General features: G+C 41.4%; 1 protein-coding gene across 1 annotated transcript in view; it reads right to left on the bottom strand.

The window, feature by feature from the left end:
- Positions 1–23,095, bottom strand: part of LOC109899150 (RNA binding fox-1 homolog 3) — a 745,488-nt gene extending 722,393 nt beyond the window's left edge. Inside the window, exons 1-2 of the mRNA XM_031836492.1 lie at positions 22,700–23,095; positions 21,849–21,917 (exon numbers count right to left, since the gene is read on the bottom strand). The gene's annotated coding sequence lies outside the window, so the exon portion shown is untranslated. The remainder of the gene's footprint in view (positions 1–21,848; positions 21,918–22,699) is intronic.
- Positions 23,096–23,832: the final 737 nt, after the last annotated feature.

Here is a 23,832-nt window from a genome sequence, read left to right as displayed (position 1 = left end):
GAGTCGTTGTTTTGACTCACCAGGGTTGATGGTCGGATTCATGTTTATCATCGAAGGAATGAGCGTTAAACTGAGGCCTGTACTCTGGAGCGGGATAGATTTGGAGGTGGAGGGTCTGTGTGTCACATCATTATCGGACTGTGCTTGTTGTCATTGCAGGCAATTGCAATGTTGTGCGTTAAAGGGAAGACATCCTCCTCCCTCATGTGGTCCCTTCCTGCAGGCTCATCCTGACGTGATCCTCCAGCATGACAATGCCACCAGCCATACTACTAGTTCTGTGCGTGATTTCCTGCAAGACAGGAATGGCAGTGTTCTGCCATGGCCAGCGAAGAGCCCAGATCTCAATCCCATTGAGCATGTCTGGGACCAGTTGGATCGGAGGGTGAGGGCTAGGGCCATTCCCCCCAGAAATGTCCGGGAATTTGCAGGTACCTTGGTGGAAGAGTGGGGTAACATCTCACAGCAAGAACTGGCTAATCTGGTGCAGTCCATGAGGAGGAGATGCACTGCAGTACTTAATGCAGCTGGTGGCCACACCAGATACTGACAGTTACTTTTAATTTTGACCCCCCCTTTGTTCAGGGACACATTATTCCATGTCTGTTATGTCTGTGGAACTTGTTCATTTTATGTCTCAGTTGTTGCCTCTTGTTATGTTCATACAAATATTTACACATGTTAAGTTTGCTGAAAATAAATACAGTTGACAGTGAGGGGACTTTTCTTTTTTTGCTGAGTTTACAAATATTTACTCCTTTTCTGAAGATTTAACTACCGGCAGGAGATACAGTTGAAGTCGGGAGTTTACATACACCTTAGCCAAATACATTTAAACTCAGTTTTTCACAATTCCTGACATTTAATCCTAGTAAAGAATTCCCTGTCTTAGGTCAGTTATGATCACCACTTCATTTTCAGAATGTGAAATGTCAGAATAATAGTAGAGAGAATTATATATTTCAGCTTTTATTTATTTAATCACATTCGCAGTGGGTCAGAAGTTACATACACTCAATTAGTATTTGGTAGCATTGCCTTGAAATTGTTTAACGTGGGTCAAATGTTTCGGGTAGCCTTCCACAAGCTTCCCACAATAAGTTGGGTGAATTTTGGCCCATTCCTCCTGACAGGGCTGGTGTAACTGAGTCAGGTTTGTAGGCCTCCTGGCTCACACATGCTTTTTCAGTTCTGCCCACAAATTCTCTATAGTATTTAGGTCAGGGCTTTGTGATGGCCACTCTAATACCTTGACTTTGTTGTCCTTAAGCCATTTTGCCACAACTTTGGAAGTATGCTTGGGGTCATTGTCCATTTGGAAGACCCATTTGTGACCAAGCTTTAACTGATGTCTTGAGATATTGCGTCAATATATCCACGTAATTTTCCTGCCTCATGAAGCCATCTATTTTTTGAAGTGCACCAGTCCCTCCTGCAGAAAAGCACCTCCACAACATGATGCTGCCTACCCTGTGTTTCACGGTTGGGATGGTGTTCTTCGGCTTGCAAGCCTCCCCTTTTCCTCTAAAGATGGTCGTTATGGCCAAACATTTCTTCTTTTTTTTAACAGACCAGAGGACAGTTCTCCAAAAAGTACAATCGTTGTCCCCATGTGCAGTTGCAAACCGTACTCTGGCTTTTTCTGACAGTTTCGGAGCAGTGGCTTCTTCCTTGCTGAGCGGCCTTTCAGGTTATGACGGCTACGTGGTCCCATGGTGTTTATACTTGCGTATTATTGTTTGTACAGATGAACGTGGTGCATTCAGGCATTTGGAAATTGCTCCCAAGGATGAACCAGACTTGTGGAGGTCTACACATTTTATTTCTGAGGTCTTGGCTGATTTCTTTTGATTTTCTCATGATGTCAGGCAAATAGGTACTGAGTTTGAAGGTAGGCCTTGAAATTCATCTACAGGTATACCTCCAATTGACTCAAATGATGTCAATTAGCCTATCAGAAGCTACTAAAGCCATGACATTATTTTCTGGAATTTTCCAAGCTGTTTAAAGGCACAGTCAACTTAGTGTATGTAAACTTCTGACCCAGTGGAAATGTGATACAGTGAATTATAAGTGAAATAATCTGTCTGTTAACAATTGTTTAAAAAGTGACTTGTGTCATGCACAAATTAGATGCCCTAACCGACTTGCCAAAACTATAGTTTGTTAACAAGAAATTTGTGGAGTGGTTGAAAAACAAGTTTTAATGACTCCAACCTAAGTGTATGTAAACTTCCGACTTCAACTGTATATCTCCTATTGTTTACACCCCTCAATCTCAACCCTATAATAAGGGACTGATTTAGACCTGGGGCACCAGGTGGGTGAAATTAATTATTGGCAGCCTCCTGTCATCATACGGTAAGAGTTAAATACCCCTGGTATACATTGTTGTTGTATTGAAGCTTTCATTTTGGACCCACATAACAAGATACAATCAAATTTACTTATGAATTAGATTTTACATGTGAAACTGCAATTCACATGGGAGGTGAAAACATGTTATTCTCCTCACATGTGAAAAGGTGGTGTTAACATGTGAACTCTAAATGTAATACCACTGACCTTACATGTGTCTCTTTTGTTTTCACAATTGAAAATTTCAGCTCAACACGATTTAATTTTGTAAGGGAAATAATTAAATGGTATTGGGGTTTTAAGGTAAGTGGTACGTTGTTCAGTTAAAATAGTATAAATATGTTTACATTTGACCACCAAGTGCTGACTGTTCAATATGACCCCACCTGGGATTTGAACTCTCAATCTCAGGTACACTGATTGTTCTGCTGCGCAACAAAGTCTGCATCATGCTCAGAAGTCCCCTACAGATTCATTACCAATAATTTTGGGCTCCTAAGTGGCGTAGTGGTCTAAGGCACTGCATATCAGTGCTAGAGGTATCACTACAGACCCTGGTTTGATTCCAGGCGGTATCACAACCAGCTGTGATCAGAAGTCCGATAGGATGGCGCACAATTAGCCCAGCATCATTAGGGTTTGCCCGGGGTAGGCTGTCATTGTAAAATAAGAACTTATTCTTAATTGACTTCCCTAGTTAAATAAAATATATCACTTTGGAAAAGAGTGCCATCTCTACTACTATTTTAGTTAATCTGACTTATTCTCTGATTTATTTTGACTTTTGACTTATTTCGGCAATTACAGGGTTTTCTGCATAGTTGTCTAATTTTGGAGGGGTATATTATTCTATGATAAATATAATAGTTTTTCTTGAGTATATTTTTAACAAAGCTGAGATTTACATTGAAGTCCAAAGTGTAGGAATACAGGTGAAATCAGTTGCTGATACAGACATGGTGGCGTAGCAGGAAGTTTGGAATGCTGTGAACCAAGAGGCTGTGAGTTCAAAACCAGGTAAGGACATGTTGAATAATAATTAATGTATAAATAAACCAACAATGCAATCATGTGTGTCAAAAATGTAAATTGACATTCTGGGGGACACCCTAATGACCTGTTTGCAGGGCATCACCTGTGAAACTTCATGTGAAATATCATCACTTCTGAAGTGTTCCAAAACCCCATGGTTTTCTGAAATAAGAGGAATGAAAGAAGGGAGTAGAGAGAAAGATTTGGTTGTCCCCATTACTGCAACGAGCTTCACCTTGAACAAGATGCTCACTCTCTCTGTCTTTTTCAAATCCTCTCTTTCGCCCACCTCCTGTCTTTCTCTCTTTGTCTCTCTTTCTCAGTGGGAGCCTAAAAGACAAGACACTGTAAAAGAACGACAGAGTGACAACATGGAAGAAAGGACCGTGTGTGTTTGTATTGAGGATTTGTGTGTGTGTGTGTGTGTGTGTGTGTGTGTCCATGCATGTGTGGATGTTTGATGGTGTGTGTGTGTGCATGGGTGTATGTGCATGTCAAAACAAATCAAATTTTATTGGTCACATACACATATTTAACAGATGTTATTGAGGGTGTAGCAAAATGCTTGTGTGTGTGTGTGTGTGTGTGTGTGTGTGTGTGTGTGTGTGTGTGTGTGTGTGTGTGTGTGTGTGTGTGTGTGTGTGTGTGTGTGTGTGTGCCTGAAGCCTCTGCAGCAGTAGATTTATGTGTGTATGTCCGGGCGGTGGGAGAGCGGGCATAAATAAGGCTGAGGGGAGAAAGCTCTGAACATAATCAAGTGGATCCTTTAGAAGACCATTTATCTCTCTCTCTCTCTCTCTCTCTCTCTCTCTCTCTCTCTCTCTCTCTCTCTCTCTCTCTCTCTCTCTCACACACACTCACGCACACATGCACATGCACATGCACACACAAACAGCAATGGCCAAGGAGAGGTCAGCGTATCACTGTGTATGGCTTAGTCCTCTGAACTTACAATACAACACTGAGAATTACAGAAGAAGACAATTCTAGAATAGAACACAGTTCAATAATCATTCTCTACACACCCACTCAGTGAGTGAAATGTCACACACACACGCACCACACGCACCACTCAATCACACACACACACACACACACACCTGTGCTGAGGTTAGGAGCTAACTCTCAAGGTGGTGGTAATGCGGTTAAAACCTCGTTCCCATGTAAGTCTCAGTGTACATCCAGTGGTCTTTACTTCCTGTCTCCTCTCTCTAAAGCCTCTCAGTACAGCCTCTGAATACAGCTTAATTTCTCTCTTCTAAATACTTACAGACAGGAAGGAGAACCATAGTCTCTGACTAGCATCTTAAAATGGCTCAGTGCATTCGGGAAGTATTCAGACCCCTTCCCTTTTTCCCAATTTGGAAATGTTTTGTTACGTTACAGCCTTGTTCAATATAAAAATTTAAAAACTCAATCTACACACAATACCCCATAATGACTAAGCGAAAACAAATTTTTTTGTACTTGTGACCCGTTTCAGGAATCTAGGCGTATGTCGCGGGTCACTACTTCACAGGAGAGCTGTTTGAACATAAACTTTTTTTAAATCAAAATGCGTTTCTTGGCAGAAATTCCTTCTCGACATGTGAACTGTCATGTGCCTCAATAACAAACGTGTATGCCTTCTGTAAATACAAATATAATGTTTAAATTACGAGCCTAGTTGGTTAAGCCACAGAAAAAGTCAGCAACCTTCCTGCTAGCCATGATTGGCTAAGATAATGAGTGGGCTGAACATTCCGAGAGATGAGTTTGGATTGGTCTGCCATATAGCTTGCTTCTGTCTATATGAGCTGGTCAGTATGTGTAGGTAATCCTATCTAACGCAGCTTTTTTTTATGTATTGCATAGCAAAACTTAACAAAAGACTCCAATATGCAAGTATCCATTTTAATAGAATGTCACTGCAATAACTGTTTCAGAGACTCTTGTGCCAGAGCACAGAATAACTTATGAATTTACAAATGCTCAACATCGGTTGAATATGGCTGGTGTCAGTAAACATCAGCAAAAAAGCTTAATTACAGTTAGTCACCAATGCTCTGGATAACATGAAAACAGCCTAACCAGCTCTGCTAGGGCAAGTAAAAAGGTCAGCGTTTGGGTGGGAGCTAAACCTAGATGATTCTTATTGCATTGCACATGGTCATTGTGAACCAGAGTGACTTGACACAATGGGCCAAACAAGCGGTACAAACAAAAACAGAAACAGCACAGGGTGTCCTATTTATGAAAGAGGTTGCAGTCTGCTGTGAAGCGTTCATCCATGTATACGGGTAAGAGTCTAGCTACAGTTTCAGATAATGTACGTTTCTAATTTTGTTAAAGCTTACTGTTAGCTAGCTAGCTGACGTTAGATGGCTGGCTCGCTGGATAACATTACGTTTATGATCTGTGTACAGTAATGTTATCTCAGAATGCCATTTGACATTGCTAGTTAAAAACTGTGAGATTCAAGCCCTGAATGCTGATTGGCTTACAGTCATGGTATATCAGACCGCATACCACGGGTATGTCAAAACCTTTATTTTAACTGCTCTAATTAACCAGTTTATAATAGCAATAATGCACCTCGGGGGTTGGTGGTATATAGCCAATATACCACGGCTAAGGGCTGTGTCCAGAAACTCAAATTTGCATCGTGCCTAAGAACATCCCTTAGCCATGGTATATTGGCCATATACTACTACTCCTCGGGCCTTATTGCTTAATTATAGCCTAATGTTAGCTAGCTAACTAAATTAGCTAACATTGAACATATTTGGTTAACTTTAGCTAGATATGACAATCGGTTTGTATTGCTAGTACTCTATGGATTGGGATTATGGTTCATTGTTTGTTTAGCTATCTAGCCAGCTACATGTCTAAACAAAAGACCCCAAGTTAAAGCTTACTGTTAGCTAGCGAGCTGACGTTCGATGGCTGGCTCGCTAGCTAACATTACGTTTATAATCTGTGTGTAGTAGTGTTATCTCAGAATGCCATTTTACATTGCTAGTTATAACCTAATGTTAGCTAGCAAACTAAGTTAGCTAACACTGAACTTATTTGGTTAACTTTAGCTAGCTATGACAATCGGTTTGTATTTCTAGTACTCAATGGATTGGGATTATGGTTAATTGTCTAGCTAGCATGTCTAAACAAAATACTCCACTTCACCAGGGGATTACATGACCCATCAAGTTAGCCAGGTGTGTCTGACGGTGATTATGGCTATCTGTTGTATAATAATGACAACATATTTGTATTTGGAATTTGTCTTTCAGCATCAGTAGAACACACCTGACTCTCCTCCACCATTCATACAAGGAGAATTGTCTAATGCCTCCAATCAAAAAGAGAGCTGGCCCAAGCATGGACAGGTTACACCTGATGCATGTGGACTTGCAGCGAGTTGTGAACTTCATCAACAACTATGCAGAGGATAATGCAAGAGTATTACCACGAAGCCACCCAGGACACAAACACTTTGGTGGAAAGCTGCTGCCATCCCATGTGACAAAAGCAGCGGTGTGGTGTCACCCCAAGGAATCGATGACAACACTTGGTATGTAAAGCATAAACAACGTTTTGATTATTTCATTTACCTCCAACATGATTGACAGTACTTTTATTGATCTCTCATAAAAAAAGAGTTATTTCCTGTTTAACAGCTTCGATGCTCTGGAGCCTGGTGTTGTTGTCGCCAAGGAGCGTTCGGGACCAGGTTTCAACTGCTGTGCAATGCGGACATCCTTCTTCCCATAGATAGTCTGCCTGTTCAAGCACCACCTGGACTGGACACAGCTAGACAAACGTATCTTTTTGAGAAGATTCGGGAGTTTAGCGACAAAAAGGCTATGGACATCACATGCCCTGCACCAAAGTCAAGGGCAGGACAGAAACAGGCTTTCCAAATATAGATTCCCTTGTTCATGCGTGGTTCAGACTGACCAGTCATCAGCATTATCTGCAGTGCCTCTATTCAAATGACTTTTTTTTCTGCTGCTCAGCCACTTTACCCCTGATTGTATGCATATAACTACCTCATCTATCACTGATATTGTTATTGATATTGTTCTTGTACATACTGTATATTATTTGATTTATATTGACACTATCTATATCTGATATTGGTACTATGCATGTAACCATTTGGCTGTACCGTTTACACTTTCTGTAGAAACCCACTTAGCAAGATGTGGCTGGTGTTACAGCATTTCTTTCATATGACCCATCAATATAGACAAGTGTGTCTGGGTAAGCGTCATGTAATATTTTTAAAATATTTTTATCTGGACAATTTCTGTTTACCTGGAATTTTTCCTTATTGTAGGCAGTGGTGTAAAGTACTTAAGTTATGTTTACTTTTACTCAAGTTTGACAATTGGGTACTTTTTCCACCACTGATTTTAGGCTATTGCTTTTACCACTTTTAGTCTTAATCTTTACTACACTACTCACTGTTTAGCACATGACCTCAGATGTGAATCCTTAAAGAGATGGGTGGGGCTGGCTTAAGAGGGTGTGAACAATGCTGAATGGGTGTAGACAAAAGAGAGCTCTCCAGCAGTAGTCCCAAAACATTCAAAGGCCATTTTCTCAGAAGTGAGGTTACAAGTTTATTTATTTGTTTATCTTCAAAATGCAGTGAACAATATACCATTTTGTAACGCTGTGTCTCTACTTTTATCAAATGTAAACAACAGAGTTTCAAATTTTGCTACATAAGACCGGAACAGAGTGGTCAGTCACATTTTAGCAAATTTATAAAAATGGAAAAACGTATTTACATAAGTATTCATAACCTTTGCTATGAGACATGAAATTGAGCTCAGGTGCACCCTGTTTCCATTGATCATCCTTGAGATGTTTCTACAACTTGATTGGAGTCCACCTGTGGTAAATTCAAATGATTGGACATGATTTGGAAAGGCACACACCTATCTATTTAAGGTACCACAATTGACAGTGCATGTGAGATCCAACACCCAGCCATGAGGTCAAAGGAATTGACGGTAGAAAACCGAGACAGGATTGTGTAGAGGCACAGATCTGGGGAAGGGTACCAAAAAATATCTGAACACAGAAGGGTGAGAATGGCCTTGTTCAGGGAGGTGACCAAAAACCTCATGGTCACTGTGGAGATGGGAGATCATTCCATAAGGACCATCTCTGCAGCACTCCACCAATCAAGCCGTTGTGGTAGAGTGGCCGGGCGGAAGCCACTACTCAGTAAAAGGCACATGACAGCCCGCTTGGAGTTTGCCAAAAGGCACATTAAGGACTCTCAGGCCATGAGAAACAAGTTTCTCTGGTCTGATGAAACCAAGATTGAACTCTTTGGCCTGAATGTCAAATCTCACATCTGGAGGAAACCTGGCACCATCCCTATGATGAAGCATGGTGGTGGTTGCATCATGCTGTGGGGATGTTTTTCAGCAGTAGGGACTGGGAGACTAGACAGGATCGAGGGAAAGATTAACATCTACAGTGAGATCCTTCATGAAAACCTGCTCCAGAGCACTCAGGACCTCAGACTGGGGTGAAGGTTCACCTTCCAACAGGACAATGACCCTAAGCACACAGCCAAGACAATGCAGGAGTGGCTTCGGGACAAGTCTCTGAATGTCCTTGAGTGGCCCAGCCAGAGCCCGGACTTGAACCCAATCAAACGTCTCTGAAGAGACATGAAAATAGCTGTTGAGTGATGCTCCCCATCCAACCTGAGAGAGCATGAGAGGATCTGCAGAGAAGAATGGGAGAAACTCCCAAATACAGGTGTGATGATTCAGTTTTTTATTTTGTGTAAATTTGCGAAGAAATATAATACATATATAGATATATATATATACAGTATATATATACACTATGTATAACCTTTCATTTAACTTTTAAACCTTTATTTTAGCAGCAAATACATACTGGGGCGGCAGGTAGCCTAGTGGTTAAAGTTTTGGGCTAGTAACCGGAATGTTGTGAGATCGCATCCCCCGAGCTAACAAGGTAAAAATCTGTTGTTCTATCCTTGATCAAGGCAGTTAACCCACTGTTCCTAGGCTGACATTGAAAATTATTTTTCTTAACCGACTTGCCTAAGTTAAATAATGGTAAAAAGAATTGAGATCTAGGTCTCTTTTTCAAATGTATCCTGTATAATACAACATACACTACCGGTTAAAAGTTTTAGAACAGTCACGCCCTGATCTGTTTCCCTGTGATTGTCGATTATTTTCCCCAGTGTATTTATCCCTGTGTTTCCTGTCTCTCTGTGCCAGTTCGTCTTGTATGTTTAGTCAAGTCAACCAGTGTGTTTTTCCCCGTACTCCTTTTCTATTCTCTTTTGCTAGTCTTCCCGGTTTTGACCACTGCCTGACTCTGGACTACTTTCCCGCCTGCCTGATCATCCTGCCTACCCTGACCTTGAATCTGCCTGCCCTTCGGTACCTATTAGACTCTGAACTGGTTTTGACCTTTGGCCTGTACATGGCCATTTTCTTGCCTACCACTTTTTGGATTCATAAACATTGTAAGACTCCAACCATCTGCCTCCTGTGTCTGCAACTGGGTCTTGCCTTGTGTTTTGATAAGAACATCTACTCATTCAAGGGTTTTTCTGAATTTGTACTATTTTCTACATTGTCGGATATTACTGAAGACATAAAAACTATGAAATAACACATATGGAATCATATAGTAACCAAAACCATTTTAAACAAATCAAAATATATTTTATATTTGAGATTCTTCAAGTAGCCAACCTTTGCTTTGATGACAGCTTTGCATACTCTTGGCATTCTCTCAATCAGGTTCACCTGGAATGCTCTTCCAACAGTCTTGAAGCTGTTCCCACATATGCTGAGCACTTGTTGACTGCTATTCCTTCACTCTGCGGTCCGACTCATCCCAAACCATCTCAATTTGATTGAAGTCGGGGGATTGTGGAGGCCAGGTCATCTGATACAGCATTCCATCACTCTCCTTCTTGGTAAAATATCTCTTACACATCCTGGAGGTGTGTTGGGTCATTGTTCTGTTGAAAAACAAATGAGTCCCACTAAGCACAAACCAGATGGGATGGCGTATCGCTGCAGAATGCTATGGTAGCCATGCTGGTTAAGTGTGACTCGAATTTGAAATAAATCACAGACAATGGCACCAGCAAAGCACCCCCACACCATAACACCTCCTCCTCCATGCTTTACGGTGGTTAATACACATGCGGAGGTCATCCGTTCACCCACACCGCGTTTCACAGCGACACAGTGGTTGGAACGAAAAAATCTTACATTTGGACTCATCGGACCAAAGGACAAATTTCCACCAGTCTGATGTCCATTGCTCGTGTTTCTTCGTCCAAACAACTCTCCTCTTATTATTGCCATCCTTTAGTAGTGGTTTCTTTACAGCATTTTGACCATGAAGGCCTGTTTCATGCAGTCTCCTCTGAACAGTTGATGTTGAGATGTGTCTGTTACATGAACTACCATGTTGTGTTGCTACCATGTTGTGGTCATGTTGTGTTGCTACCATGCTGTGTTGTCATGTTTTGCTGTTAAGATGTTGTCTTAGGTCGCTCTTTATGTAGTGTTGTGTCTCTCTTGTTGTGATGTGTGTTTTGTCCTAAATTTATGTTGTATTAATTAATTCCTTTTTAATCCCGGGCCCCCGTCCTTGCAGGAGGCCTTTTGCCTTTTGGTAGGCCGTCATTGGAAATAAGAATTTGTTCTTAACTGACTTGCCTAGTTAAATAAAGGTTAAATAAGTATATAAAAACTCTGTGAAGCATTTATTTAGGATACAATTTCTGAGGCTGGTAACTCTAATGAACTTTTCCTCTGCAGCAGAGATAACTCTGGGTCTTACTTTCCTGTGGCGGTCCTCATGAGAGTCAGTTTCATCATAGCGCTTGATGGTTTTTGCGGCTGCACTTGAAGAAACTTTCAAAGTTCTTGACATTTTCCGGATTGACTGACCTTCATGTCTTAAAGTAATGATGGACTGTCATTTCCCTTTGCTTATTTGCACTGTTCCTGCCATAATATGAACTTGGTCTTTTACCAGATAGGGCTATCTTCTGAATACCACCCCTACCTTGTCACAACACAACTGATTGGCTCAAACATATTAAGAATGAAAGAAATTCCACAAGTTACCTTTTAACAAGGCACATCTGTTAATTGAAATGCTTTCCAGGTGACTACCTCATGAAGCTGGTTGAGAGATTGTCAGGAGTGTGCAAAGCTGTCATCAAGGCAAAGGGTGGCTACTTTGAAGATTCCAAATTATAAAATATATTTAGATTTGTTCAACACTTTTTGGGTTACTACATGATTCCATATGTTTTATTTCATTGTTTGTTATCGCTATAATTATACAATGTAGAAAATAGTAAAAATAAAGAACTACTTCCCTATATTGATCATTACAAAAACATTATATAGGGCAGTGCTTCCCAACTCCAGTCCTCCAGTACTCCCAACAGCACACATTTGTGTTGTAGCCCCAGACAATCTCACCTGATACCGGAGGACTGAAGTTGGGACGCAATGCCTGTTTACAGTAACCCTCTCATAATGCAACAATCTCCTTCTCAAATACACAACCACCCCCTTGGACAGGTAATAAATAGCAACGCTGGATGTTGCTTTGCTGGCGTACAAAATAAAACCTCATATTTTGGAGATTTAAATTTGGAATATAATAGTAAATCATCTACAAGTTTACTACAAGGAACTGTACAGTTTTGCCAGCTGGAAGGTTGTCCTGATATCATAGTGGGAAAGAAATACAACATATACAGTGGGGCAAAAAAAGTATTTAGTCAGCCACCAATTGTGCAAGTTCTCCCACTTAAAAATATGAGAGAGGCCTGTAATTTTTATCGTAGGTACACTTCAACTATGACAGACAAAATTAGAAAAAAAATCCAGAAAATCACATTGTAGCATTTTTTATGAATTTATTTGTAAATTCTGGTGGAAAATAAGTATTTGGTCACCTACAAACAAGCAAGATTTCTGGCTCTCACAGACCTGTAACTTCTTCTTTAAGAGGCTCTTCTGTCCTCCACTCGTTACCTGTATTAATGGCACCTGTTTGAACTTGTTATCAGTATAAAACACACCTGTCCACAACCTCAAACAGTCACACTCCAAACTCCACTATGGCCAAGACCAAAGAGCTGTCAAAGGACACCAGAAACAAAATTGTAGACCTGCACCAGGCTGGGAAGACTGAATCTGCAATAGGTAAGCAGCTTGGTTTAAAGAAATCAACTGTGGGAGCAATTATTAGGAAATGGAAGACATACAAGACCACTGATAATCTCCCTCGATCTGGTGCTCCACGCAAGATCTCACCCTGTGGGGTCAAAATGATCACGAGAACGGTGAGCAAAAATCCCAGAACCACACGGGGGGACCTAGTGAATGACCTGCAGAGAGCTGGGACCAAAGTAACAAAGCCTACCATCAGTAACAAACTACAACGCCAGGGACTCAAATCTTGCAGTGCCAGACGTGTACCCCTGCTTAAGCCAGTACATGTCCAGGCCCCTCTGAACTTTGCTAGAGAGCATTTGAATGATCCAGAAGAAGATTGGGAGAATGTCATATGGTCAGATGAAACCAAAATATATATTTTTGGTGAAAAATCAACTCGTCGTGTTTGGAGGACAAAGAATGCTGAGTTGCATCCAAAGAACACTATACCTCCTGTGAAGCATGGCGGTGGAAACATAATGCTTTGGGGCTGTTTTTCTGCAAAGGGACCAGGACGTCTGATCCGGGTAAAGGAAAGAATGAATGGGGCTATGTATCGTGAGATTTGGAGTGAAAACCTCCTTCCATCAGCAAGGGCATTGAAGATGAAACGTGGCTGGGTCTTTCAGCATGACAATGATCCCAAACACACCACCTGGGCAACGAAGAAGTGGCTTCGTAAGAACCATTTCAAGGTCCTGGAGTGGCCTAGCCAGTCTCCAGATCTCAACCCCATAGAAAATGTTTGGAGGGATTTGAAAGTCCGTGTTGCCCAGCAACAGCCCCAAAGCATCACTGCTCTAGAGGAGATCTGCATGAAGGAATGGGCCAAAATACCAGCAACAGTGTGTTAGAACCTTGTGAAGACTTACAGAAAACGTTTGACCTCTGTCATTGCCAACAAAGGGTATATAACAAAGTATTGAGATAAACTTGTGTTATTGACCAAAAACTTATTTTCCACCATAATTTGCAAATAAATTCATTAAAAATCCTACAATGTGATTTTATGGATTTTTTTTCTCATTTTGTCTGTCATAGTTGAAGTGTACCTGTGATGAACATTACAGGCCTCTCTCATCTTTTTAAGTGGGAGAACTTGCACAATTGGTGGCTTTTTGCCCCACTGTATATTAGCAGCTTGTCTATAATCTGTCTAATCAATTACTTAGATGAAACATTTAATTGAAATATACAACAAATAATTAATCCTAGGCAGTGTCTGTTGTCTGAACATACAGCAAGATTGACTTTGAAATAGCATGTCTGTCCATGTCCTGAAGACGCCAGAAAATGCCCTCAAATCTGGCCACTAGGGACAACAGTGAGTGCTGTTAACATCAAATAGGCTTTGGTTTTCCGAAAACATAATCCCATTACTCTGGATCCGATATTTGTGTGTTCAATCCCAATGGTATAATTTTTTTTCTATCCCAAAACTTGAAGGTCATTCCCAGTCAAGCTATTTCGCTAGTAAAAATAACCTTTGAATGACCAAAACGTCACCATGTCATGCCCTGACCATAGAGAGCCATTTATTCTCTGTGTTGGTTGGCGCGTGATAGTGACTAGGGTGGGTCATCTAGGTGATTTTATGTTGGCCTGGTATGGTGTGGTTCCCAATCAGAGAGAGCTGTTTATCGTTGTCTCTGATTGGGGATCATATTTAGGTAGCCATTTTCCCCATTGTGTTTTGTGGGATCTTGTCTACAGTTAGTTGCCTGTGTGCACACCAGTAGCTTCACGTTTTGTTTGGTAGTTTGTTGTTTTTGTTCGGTGTTCAGTTATTAAAGGATAATGTACGCCTACCATGCTGCACCTTGGTCCAATCATTACGACGATCGTGACACACCCATAATATTTTTACACTAGAAAATGCTCAGAATTTAAGAAATGGTATTTTTTCTCTCATCTCTAAGTATCAGGAAGCCCGAAAGAATAGGCTGAGTGGGGGGGGGGGAGTTTTTATTCATGAGCTTGCCTTGACTGACAGCTCCTTGTGGTCGTTGCCAGGTAACAAGCTAAACAATTGGCCACATGTCATTAATGACGAGGTAAACAATGGGCAACATGTCATTCCGAGCATAAATAGTATGCCTCAACCCATTTTCTCTGCAAAATGCTCTCATGGTCAACAGATCATGGACTGTTGAATATCAGACAAACAGCAGCAATACCCAATTGCAATTCTATTGTTTTGTACCTAATTACAGAACACAGTTCACTTATACACTTCTTCACAAGAATTAGTAAATCACCTTAGAAGCTTAGACATAAGGGAATGTACAGTGCCTTCAGACAGCATTCATGCCCCTTGACTTAATTTACATGTTGATGTTTCAGCCAAATTTAAAAAGTTTTTCTCACACATAATACACCATAATGACAAAGTGAAAATATGTTTTTTCAAATGTTTTGCCACAAATTATTGAAAATGAAATACAGAAATCATTTACGTAGGTATTCACACCCCCTGAGTCAATACTTTGTAGAAACAGCGATTACAGCTGTGAGTTTTTCTGGGTAAGTCTCGAAGAGCTTTCCACACCTGGATTGTGAAACATTTGCACATTGTTCTTTTTAAAATTGTTCAAGCTCTAAATTGGTTTTTGATCATTGCTAGACAAAGATTTTCATGTCTTGCCATAGATTTCCAAGTAGAATTAAGTCAAAACTGTAACTCGGCCACCCAGGCATATTTACTGTCTTCTTGGTAAGCAACTCCAGTGTAGATTTGGTCTTGTGTTTTAGATTATTGTCCTGCTGAAAGTTGAATTAATCTGCAAGTGGGTTGTGGAAGGCAGACTGAACCAGGTTTTCCTCTAGGATTTTGCCTGTGCTTAGCTCCATTACGTTTCTTTTTTTTATCCAGAAAAACTCCCAGTCCTTAACGATTACAAGCATACCCATAACATAATGCAGTCACCACTATGCTTGAAAATATGGAGAATTGTACTCAGTAATTTGTTGTATTGGATTTACCCTAAACATAACACTTTGTATTTAGGACAAAAAGTGTATTACCTTGCCACATTGTTTGCAGTATTACTTTAAATGTGTAAAATATTTATATTCTGTACATCCTCTGTTTTCTCATATCACAGCCATTAAACTCTGTAACTATTTTAAAGTCACCATTGGCCTCATGGTGAAATACCTGAGCAGTTTCCTTCCTCTCCGGCAGCTAAGTCAGGAAGGACGCCTGTATCTTTGTAGTGAATGTGTGTATTGACACACTCTCAAAAGTGTAATTAATAACTTCACCATGCTCAAAGGGATATTCATTGCCTCTTTTTTTTGGTCCCCTTCTTAGCGAGGCATTGGACAATCTCTCTGGTCTTTGTTATTGAATCTGTGTTTGAAATTTACTGCTCGACTGAAGGACCTTACAATTATCTGTATGTGTGGGGTACAGAGATGAGCTAGTCATTCAAAAATCATGTTAAACACTAATATTGCACACAGAGTCCATGCAACTTATTATATGAACTCTTTTAGACTTGCCATAATAAAGGGGTTGAATACTTATTGACTCAAGACATTTCAGCTTTTCCTTTTTAATTCATTTTTACAAATTCCGAAAAACATTAATTACACTTTGACATTATGCGGTATTGTGTGTAGACCAGTGACAAAAAAATCTATATTGAATCCATTTTAAATTCAGGCTGTAACACAACTAAATGTGTAAAAAGTAATGGGGTGTGAATACTTTCTGAAGGCACTGTACATAAAAACAGCATACAATAAGTGTACTGGTCAATTTATTGATGCCTCTTCATTAGCAATATAGCTGACAATATGTTCCGAATTGCATATATTGATCAGACATTTATTTTACATTTTACAATAGGCCAGCATAGCCAAAATATTTGTCAAGATGAACACCCTTCAGAAATAATGGTGAGACATCGTTTGACAGAAAAAATATATCACAGCCTAATATACAGTGCATTCGGAAAGTTTTCAGACCCCTTTTTCCAACATTTTTTATTACATCCTTATTCTAAAACGGATTCAATTGTGTTTTTCCCCATCACCAATCTGCACACAATACCCCATAATAACAAAGAAAAAACGGTGTTTTATATTTTTTTGCAAAAGAAAATAACAGAAATATCCCATTTACAATTATTCAGGTCAATTACTCTGTACTTTGTTGAAGCACCTTTGGCAGCGATTACAGCCTTAAGTCGTATTGGGTATGACAATACAAGCTTGACACACCTGTATTTGGGGAGTTTCTCCCATTCTTTTCTGAAGATCCTCTCAAGCTCTTTCAGGTTGGATGGAGAGGGTCGCTGCACATCTATTTTCAGGTCTCAACAGAGATATCTGATCGATCGGGTTCAAGTCAGGGCTCTGGCTGGGCCACTCAAGGACATTCAGAGACTTGTCCCGAAGCCACTCCTGCATTATCTTGGCTGTGTACTTAGGGTCATTGATGATCCTTGAGCTGTTTCTACAGTAAAAGGCACATGTCAGTGCTTCAGACTGTGGCGAAGGTTCACCTTCCAACAGGAAAATCCTGTTGGAAGGTGAACCTTCGCCACAGTCTGAAGTCCTGAGCCTCTGGAGCAGGCTTTCATCAAGGATCTCTCTGTACTTCGTTCTGTTCATCTTTCCCTCAATCCTGTCTCCCAGTCCCTGCCGTAGAAAAGTATCCCTTAGGTGCCTTTTGGCAAACTCCAAGCGGGCTGTCATGTGCCTTTTACTGAGGAGTGGCTTCCGTCTGGCCACCCTACCATAAAGGCCTGATTGTTAGAGTGCTGCACAGATGGTTGTCCTTCTGGAAGGTTCTCCAATCTCCACAGAGGAATTCTGGAGCTCTGTCAGAATTACCATCATGTTCTTGGTCACCTCCCTGACCAAGGCCCATCTCCCCCGATTGCTTAGTTTGTCCTGGCGGCCAGGTATAGGAAGAGTCTTGGTGGTTCCAAACATTGTCCATTTAAGAATGATGGAGGCCACTGTGTTCTTGGTGACCTTCAATGCTGTAGATTTTTGTAGATTTTTTTTTGGTACCCTTCCCCATATCTCTCCATTGAGCTCTATGGACAATTCCTTTGACCTCATGGCTTGGTTTTTGCACTGACATGCACTGTCAACTGTAGGGCCTTATATAGACAGGTGTATGCCTTTCCAAATCATGTCCAATGAATTAAATTTGCCATAGGTGGACTCCAATCAAGTTGTAGAAACAGCTCAAGGATCATCAATGGAAACAGGAAGCACCTGAGCTCAATTTTGTGTCTCATAGCAAAGGGTCTGAATACTTCTGTAAATAAGGTATTTCTGTTTATTATTTTTTATAAATTAGCACATTTCTTCTAAAAACCTGTTTTTGCTTTGTCATTATGGGGTACTTTGTGTAGATTGATGAGAATTTGTTTTTTATTTCACCCATTTTAGAATAAGGCAAAAAAGTGAAGGGGTCAGAATACTTCCCAAATGAAATGTAGGCACACGGACACCCTACAATGTGTAGGACCCCATCCAAACACTTTTTTTTTTTACTATAAGCCTAATAGTCTATTAGGTACACCACCCCGTTCTTGAAAATGTTTCGCTCCTACAGACAGTGAGTCCCGTGGCAGTGGCTTGCTATATAAAGCAGGCAGACAGGCATCAAGGCATTAAGTTACTGTTCAATTGAATGTTGGAATGGGCAAAATGAGTTACCTAAGTGTCTTTGAGCGTGCTATGACCGTCGGTGCCAGGCCTGACATTTCCAGTATTTCAGAAACCTGGGATTTTCACGCATGACAGTGTCTAGGGGTTACCGAGAATGGTGCGACAAACAAAAAACATTCAGTCAGCGGCAGTCCTGTGGGCAAAAAAAACCTTGTTGATGACAGGACAAAGGAGAACAGTGGTGTGTAGAACGGCATCTCGGAATGCACAACTCATCCATTCTTTTCACGGATGGGCTATTGCAGCAGATGAGCTCACCGGGTTCTACTCCTATCAGCTAAAAACAAAAAGAAGTGGCTCCAGTGTGCACGCGATCAATTGAGGAGTGGAGAAACATTGCCTGGTCCAATGAATCCCGGTTCCCATCCTGCCTGGTGTCAACGGTATAGGCTGGGAGCGGTGTTGTAAGGGCATGGGGATTGACCCATGTACCCTGCTTCAATCAAGCAGGCTTCAGTCACCCACTTAGCTTCAGTCATCCCCAAGACTGAAGCAGGAGACAAATCCAGCAATTGCCTCTTCCTTGTTAGGCCTATCACACTGGACAGAAAAGGGTCCTGGGATGGACAGCTAGCACAGCCTCCCCACATACGGCGCTGGATCAAGGTGACCTCGTTGAAGTGTAAGGATTTGGAAAGTGAAATACTAATAACCCCTCCCTAATCATCATGATTAGCCCCAATGACAAAAGCTGCATCAACTGTAAGACAACAACCCACACACTCGAATGGCAAAATGCGATTTTCAGGGGTGATTTACAAATACTATACAAACCGCAAAAAAACACATAGTGACTATCAGGTTTATTACAGAAAATATATCATTCACAAGTCAAAAGCAGCCACAGCCACAGTTGCATTATCTCATGTTAGCCTCCCGGATCCCCCCCAAAATGTTGGCTACCGTGTCAGACTCATCAAACTCTGATACTTACGTTACGGTCAGCACTTGCAAGATTCACTGTCAATGAAGGTACAGCATCCGTCTTCAGGATTAGCTTCCTGGCAATACCCATTGAATGTTCTCCCTAGTTAATAAAGCAACTTCATTCCCAATGTGCACTGCACAGACGTGACATGATTGTAATTTTCGGTGCAGCCTGTCCACTCGAAATGAAAGTAGCCACTGCTGTCTGATGCATAACGTTAAATTTACACCATGGTATCCAGTCACAACACCGTGTGCATTTGCCGGCATTCTGGTAAATAGCTTGCTAGCTAACAGTGTTGCAATTGCATGCAATAAGGTCAGAAAAACTTTTAAACATGTCATTTCTTATTTCTTTATTTTTTAGAAGCTAACGTATATAGTCTAATTCCATTCCTCTCTCTACTTAGAACTATGTCTTTTCACTGTAATTACAAGCTACTTAACACTACTGCAATGTTCTGCTTCCTGGCTAAAGTAAGAGCCTCCAGGGGATATGGCTCCCAGTGTTACTGTCCTCACTGAGACAGGCAAACACTCTCTCATCCCCTCAAACACACCTGTGCTCGCACACACACACACACACACACACTTCCTGGAACAGACGAAAACTAAATGGTATCTTCACAAGCTCTCATTTCCATTGCTCAAACATCAAACTCACATCACATATAGAAAATAGTTTTTACGTGAACAGACACAGAAATTCCCTGTTGTGTAGGAATACAGAGAATACAGGACAAAACGGATAATTATGGGAAAAAATACAGAGAAATACAGAGAAATTCAGAGAAATACAGAGAAATAGGCCTACAGAGAAAATACCTGCATAAGCTTCAGACATGCTGTCTACCACGCTACCCATATAAGCCCAGAATCTACCCACAAACACTGCACACACAAACTCCTGCAGACACACTCACCTGAAGACATATAGATCATACACACCCGCAAAATGCCGAACACTGCAGGTGCACTCCCACAGATACACACACCCCTGCTTACACACTCACATGCAAACACAAACACTCCAGCAGATACACACACACACTCCTTGAAGACAATACATTCCTGCTCACAAACACACTTTCTTGAGGAAACGTTTGTACTTTCACGATACTAGAACATTAAACATGGTTTGGTACTAGAATGTGTGTTACTTTTGGTACTTTTGTCAAATGTGTCTCATGTCGTCTACTGATTGTCCCCTTGTAGCACGAGAGCACCGTACCTGCTCCACTTACTCATTGCTCTATCCTGTCCTGAGGAAACACCGCAATCACTGGGAGTCTGGGCTGCATCACCACTTACACTGCACAGAAGTTAACACACTTGAATAATGCTACACAGCATGTAGAGATGTTGAATCTACTAATTACTGTTCCCAAAACAATGTTCAGTACGGAACACAACTATGCAAGAAGATACCGCTTCCAGCTTTGTAGGCTAACGTTCCTTGCTGGCTTACAGCTGAAGCCAACCCTAGTACCTTGTTTGCGATAATATGCAAACCATAAAGGAACATTTTGCTCATAACAAAGCTGATTGCGACCACAAACGTTATTCATTCACTTCGTCTCCCCCGCCTCACGTCTCTCCCAGTTAATATCATCTTTGCTCAAGCCTGGAACAGACTTTGTGTGTGAATGATGTCATTCGTCTTAAAGAGACAGCACACACTTTTATAAAATAAAAATTACTTATTCTATGCAAATGTTGTTGATCAGTATAATAAAATAAGTCCAAAATGGAAGGTAAACAGATTGTTTTTCATCTGTAGCCATGTGAAATCAGACAAAGCAAACTCAATAAACTCAATGCATGAGCACACTCTTTTTGAATATGCCCCCGCTGACAAGCTAAAGGCCCATATAGGTTTTTCTGTGGGACGTTGGTCTGGAAAGACAGAATGTCACAAATCACTAAATGTATTTAGCTCTACAAAGAATCTATTCCTATAAATGTTTTCAAATGGACTTGATTGAACACACAGAAAATACACATCCTGTCACGCTAAGTATGTGTACCACATACACACAGAAAATACACTCACACATACCACACTTGACTATGACAGACAAAAAATTCTGAGTCGTAAAAAGTAATCAGGAATGGTAATATCGTCTTTCACTCTATTTCGCTATCTGTCTCTCGCTCTCTCTCTCTCGCTCTAACTCTCACTCCTCTCTGCTGTCCTCAGCGTCAACGCAGCACTCTATATCTTATCCCTTCCCTACCTCCCTCCCTCGCCACCATCCATCTATATTTTACAAAAGAGAAGCGAAAAGCTGAAATGAATAAATCTTATCTTACTGTGAAGTCTGTGCGCTACACTGGTGATTCCACAAATCAGACGCTTCACTTCAGGGAGGAGAGGGATATAGGTTAGTGTAGCCACAGAGAGATACCGCTCAGGCTAACAAATAGCTAGTGTTGTTTCCCATAATAAAACAGACAATACTAGACACTTCAATATGCCTCTTCACCAACTGTAAGACCGTAGAATCACTAGAGAGCCCCTGAAACTAAGTCTCACACTGACTCATATTCACACACACGTTGTATATTTCATGTCGGTCCTAGACCCTTTACCTTGGTCCCGGTCTTGTGTCTGTTTCTGACCTTGTCGTTGGATCTCTGAGACCTCTTCACATTGATACCCTGAATAGACACACACACACACACACACACACAGTCCAGTGTTGTCTCAGTAAAAATGTTTACATACTGTGTGACCAAGTGTACCTACATCCATAAAAATACCACTTTTCCACCAACCAGCATGAAATCAACTCACATAATTACTCTGTACATAATTCTGTAAAAGGAGAAAGTCATACCTTTGATTGCATACCTGTGTATGTATGTGTGTGTGTGTGTGTGTGTGTGTGTGTGTGTGTGTGTGTGTGTGTGTGTGTGTGTGTGTGTGTGTGTGTGTGTGTGTGTGTGTGTGTGTGTGTGCACGCGGGTGCATGTGTGAGGTGTATGCACAAATGCGTACAGTGTAGGATGTACATTGCATCAACGTGTGATGGCCGGTGATTCACACAGTTTTGCCCTACTGTATTATCGTGATGAAATGTGTTTGAATATGAGACATTTATTTACATCTGTGGATGTGTGTGTGTGTCTGAGTTCATATGCAATCGCACTTGTATACACTTGTAAATGTGGGTACTATGTCTGTATTACTGTAAGTATGACTAGCATGTGTGACCAGTCTTTCCCATGCTTCTCTGTGTGTTCAGTAATCACTGTATATGCTCTACTGTATGTCTAGAGCGTGTGTACAGTGTGTGTGTGTACAGTGTGTCTGTGTGTGTCATTCATCCATAAGAAACACAACTAGTCCAGTACAGTAGTTACCGGGTCCTCCATTGTAAGAGAGTGAGAGAAGAGGATAGAAAATAATTGGCATGCGATAGAAAAAAAAGAGTACTCACAGTTAGTCGTAGTCTCAAGGTCCTCTCTCTTCTCTCTCTGTCCTGTTACTGACTGCTGGCTGTCACTCTGCTGGCATTCTGTCTCTGTCTCCGTCTTTATCTCTCTCTCTCTCCGCTGCTATCCCTGCACTGGACACACACACAGTCACACACTCCTCAGCTACCAAAGGAAGTGTTCAGAGCAAGAGAACGAGGGAGAGCGAGTGATGGAGAAAGCGAGTAAGCGAGAGGAGCGAGTGAGCGAAAGAGAGAGAGAGGAGGAGGATGAAGAGGAGGAGAAGGGAGGGCTGTGTGTGTGTGAAGTGATCTGTTAGCCAGTGTGTGATTGGGGCAGAGCGGATTCAGAGGCTCTACTGTTGCTAGCGTGTCTCAGTAGCGTGGGTCTAGTGTGCTGTGTTTGTGTGTGAGCGCTCACAAATTGCTCGGAGCCAGCACGGTACAAGAAACACACACACACCAACACACACACAAGCAGACTCTGGATTCAGCGCTGACACAGAGTGAGGGGGAGTGAAAAAGATATACCGAATGAGGTGCTCACACACACGCCTGTTCTGGTTGGCACTCGTTGAATGAGGGATGGAGAGAGAAAGGAGGAGGACGAGGAGACGGGAAAGAGGAGGAATAGAGAGAGAGAGAGAGAGAGAAAGAAAGAGAGCACTGACCTGGTGCCATTTTGATGTGTGTGCTTCAATGGGACCCAACGCAACACACACTGATATGTAACGAGCCACGGAGGACAGACAGACAGAGGCATATCTCGCTCCGCTCCACTAATTTACACCATTCTCTCCATCCCCCCTTCATTTACAAATAAATCGTTTTTAGTCTTTCTGCGGCATCATCACGTATGTCCAATGTTGTGAGTTCATCAATGAGTCCAATGTTGTGAGTTCATAGCAGATTGAGGCAGGTTGGATGGCCCTGTCGCTGCACTGCCTTCTCCCCAGCCCTCTCTCTATCTCTCCTTGATACGAGACACTACACTCCACCAGATTCAATTAAAAGTGAGATTAGCAATTACCCAGCGCTCATGACCTAACACTGATCCAATGTAGCTCTGCTTGGCTGCCTACCCCACTCTGCTCGGACTGCTACTTCCCTCAGGGATCAGACTGTCATGAGGTGTCTTA

This window comes from Oncorhynchus kisutch, linkage group LG11 (assembly GCF_002021735.2).
Source record: "Oncorhynchus kisutch isolate 150728-3 linkage group LG11, Okis_V2, whole genome shotgun sequence".
Lineage (NCBI taxonomy): Eukaryota > Metazoa > Chordata > Actinopteri > Salmoniformes > Salmonidae > Oncorhynchus > Oncorhynchus kisutch.
The sequence above is the reverse complement of the archived record's forward strand: the minus strand, read 5'-3'. Positions and strand labels throughout refer to the sequence as shown.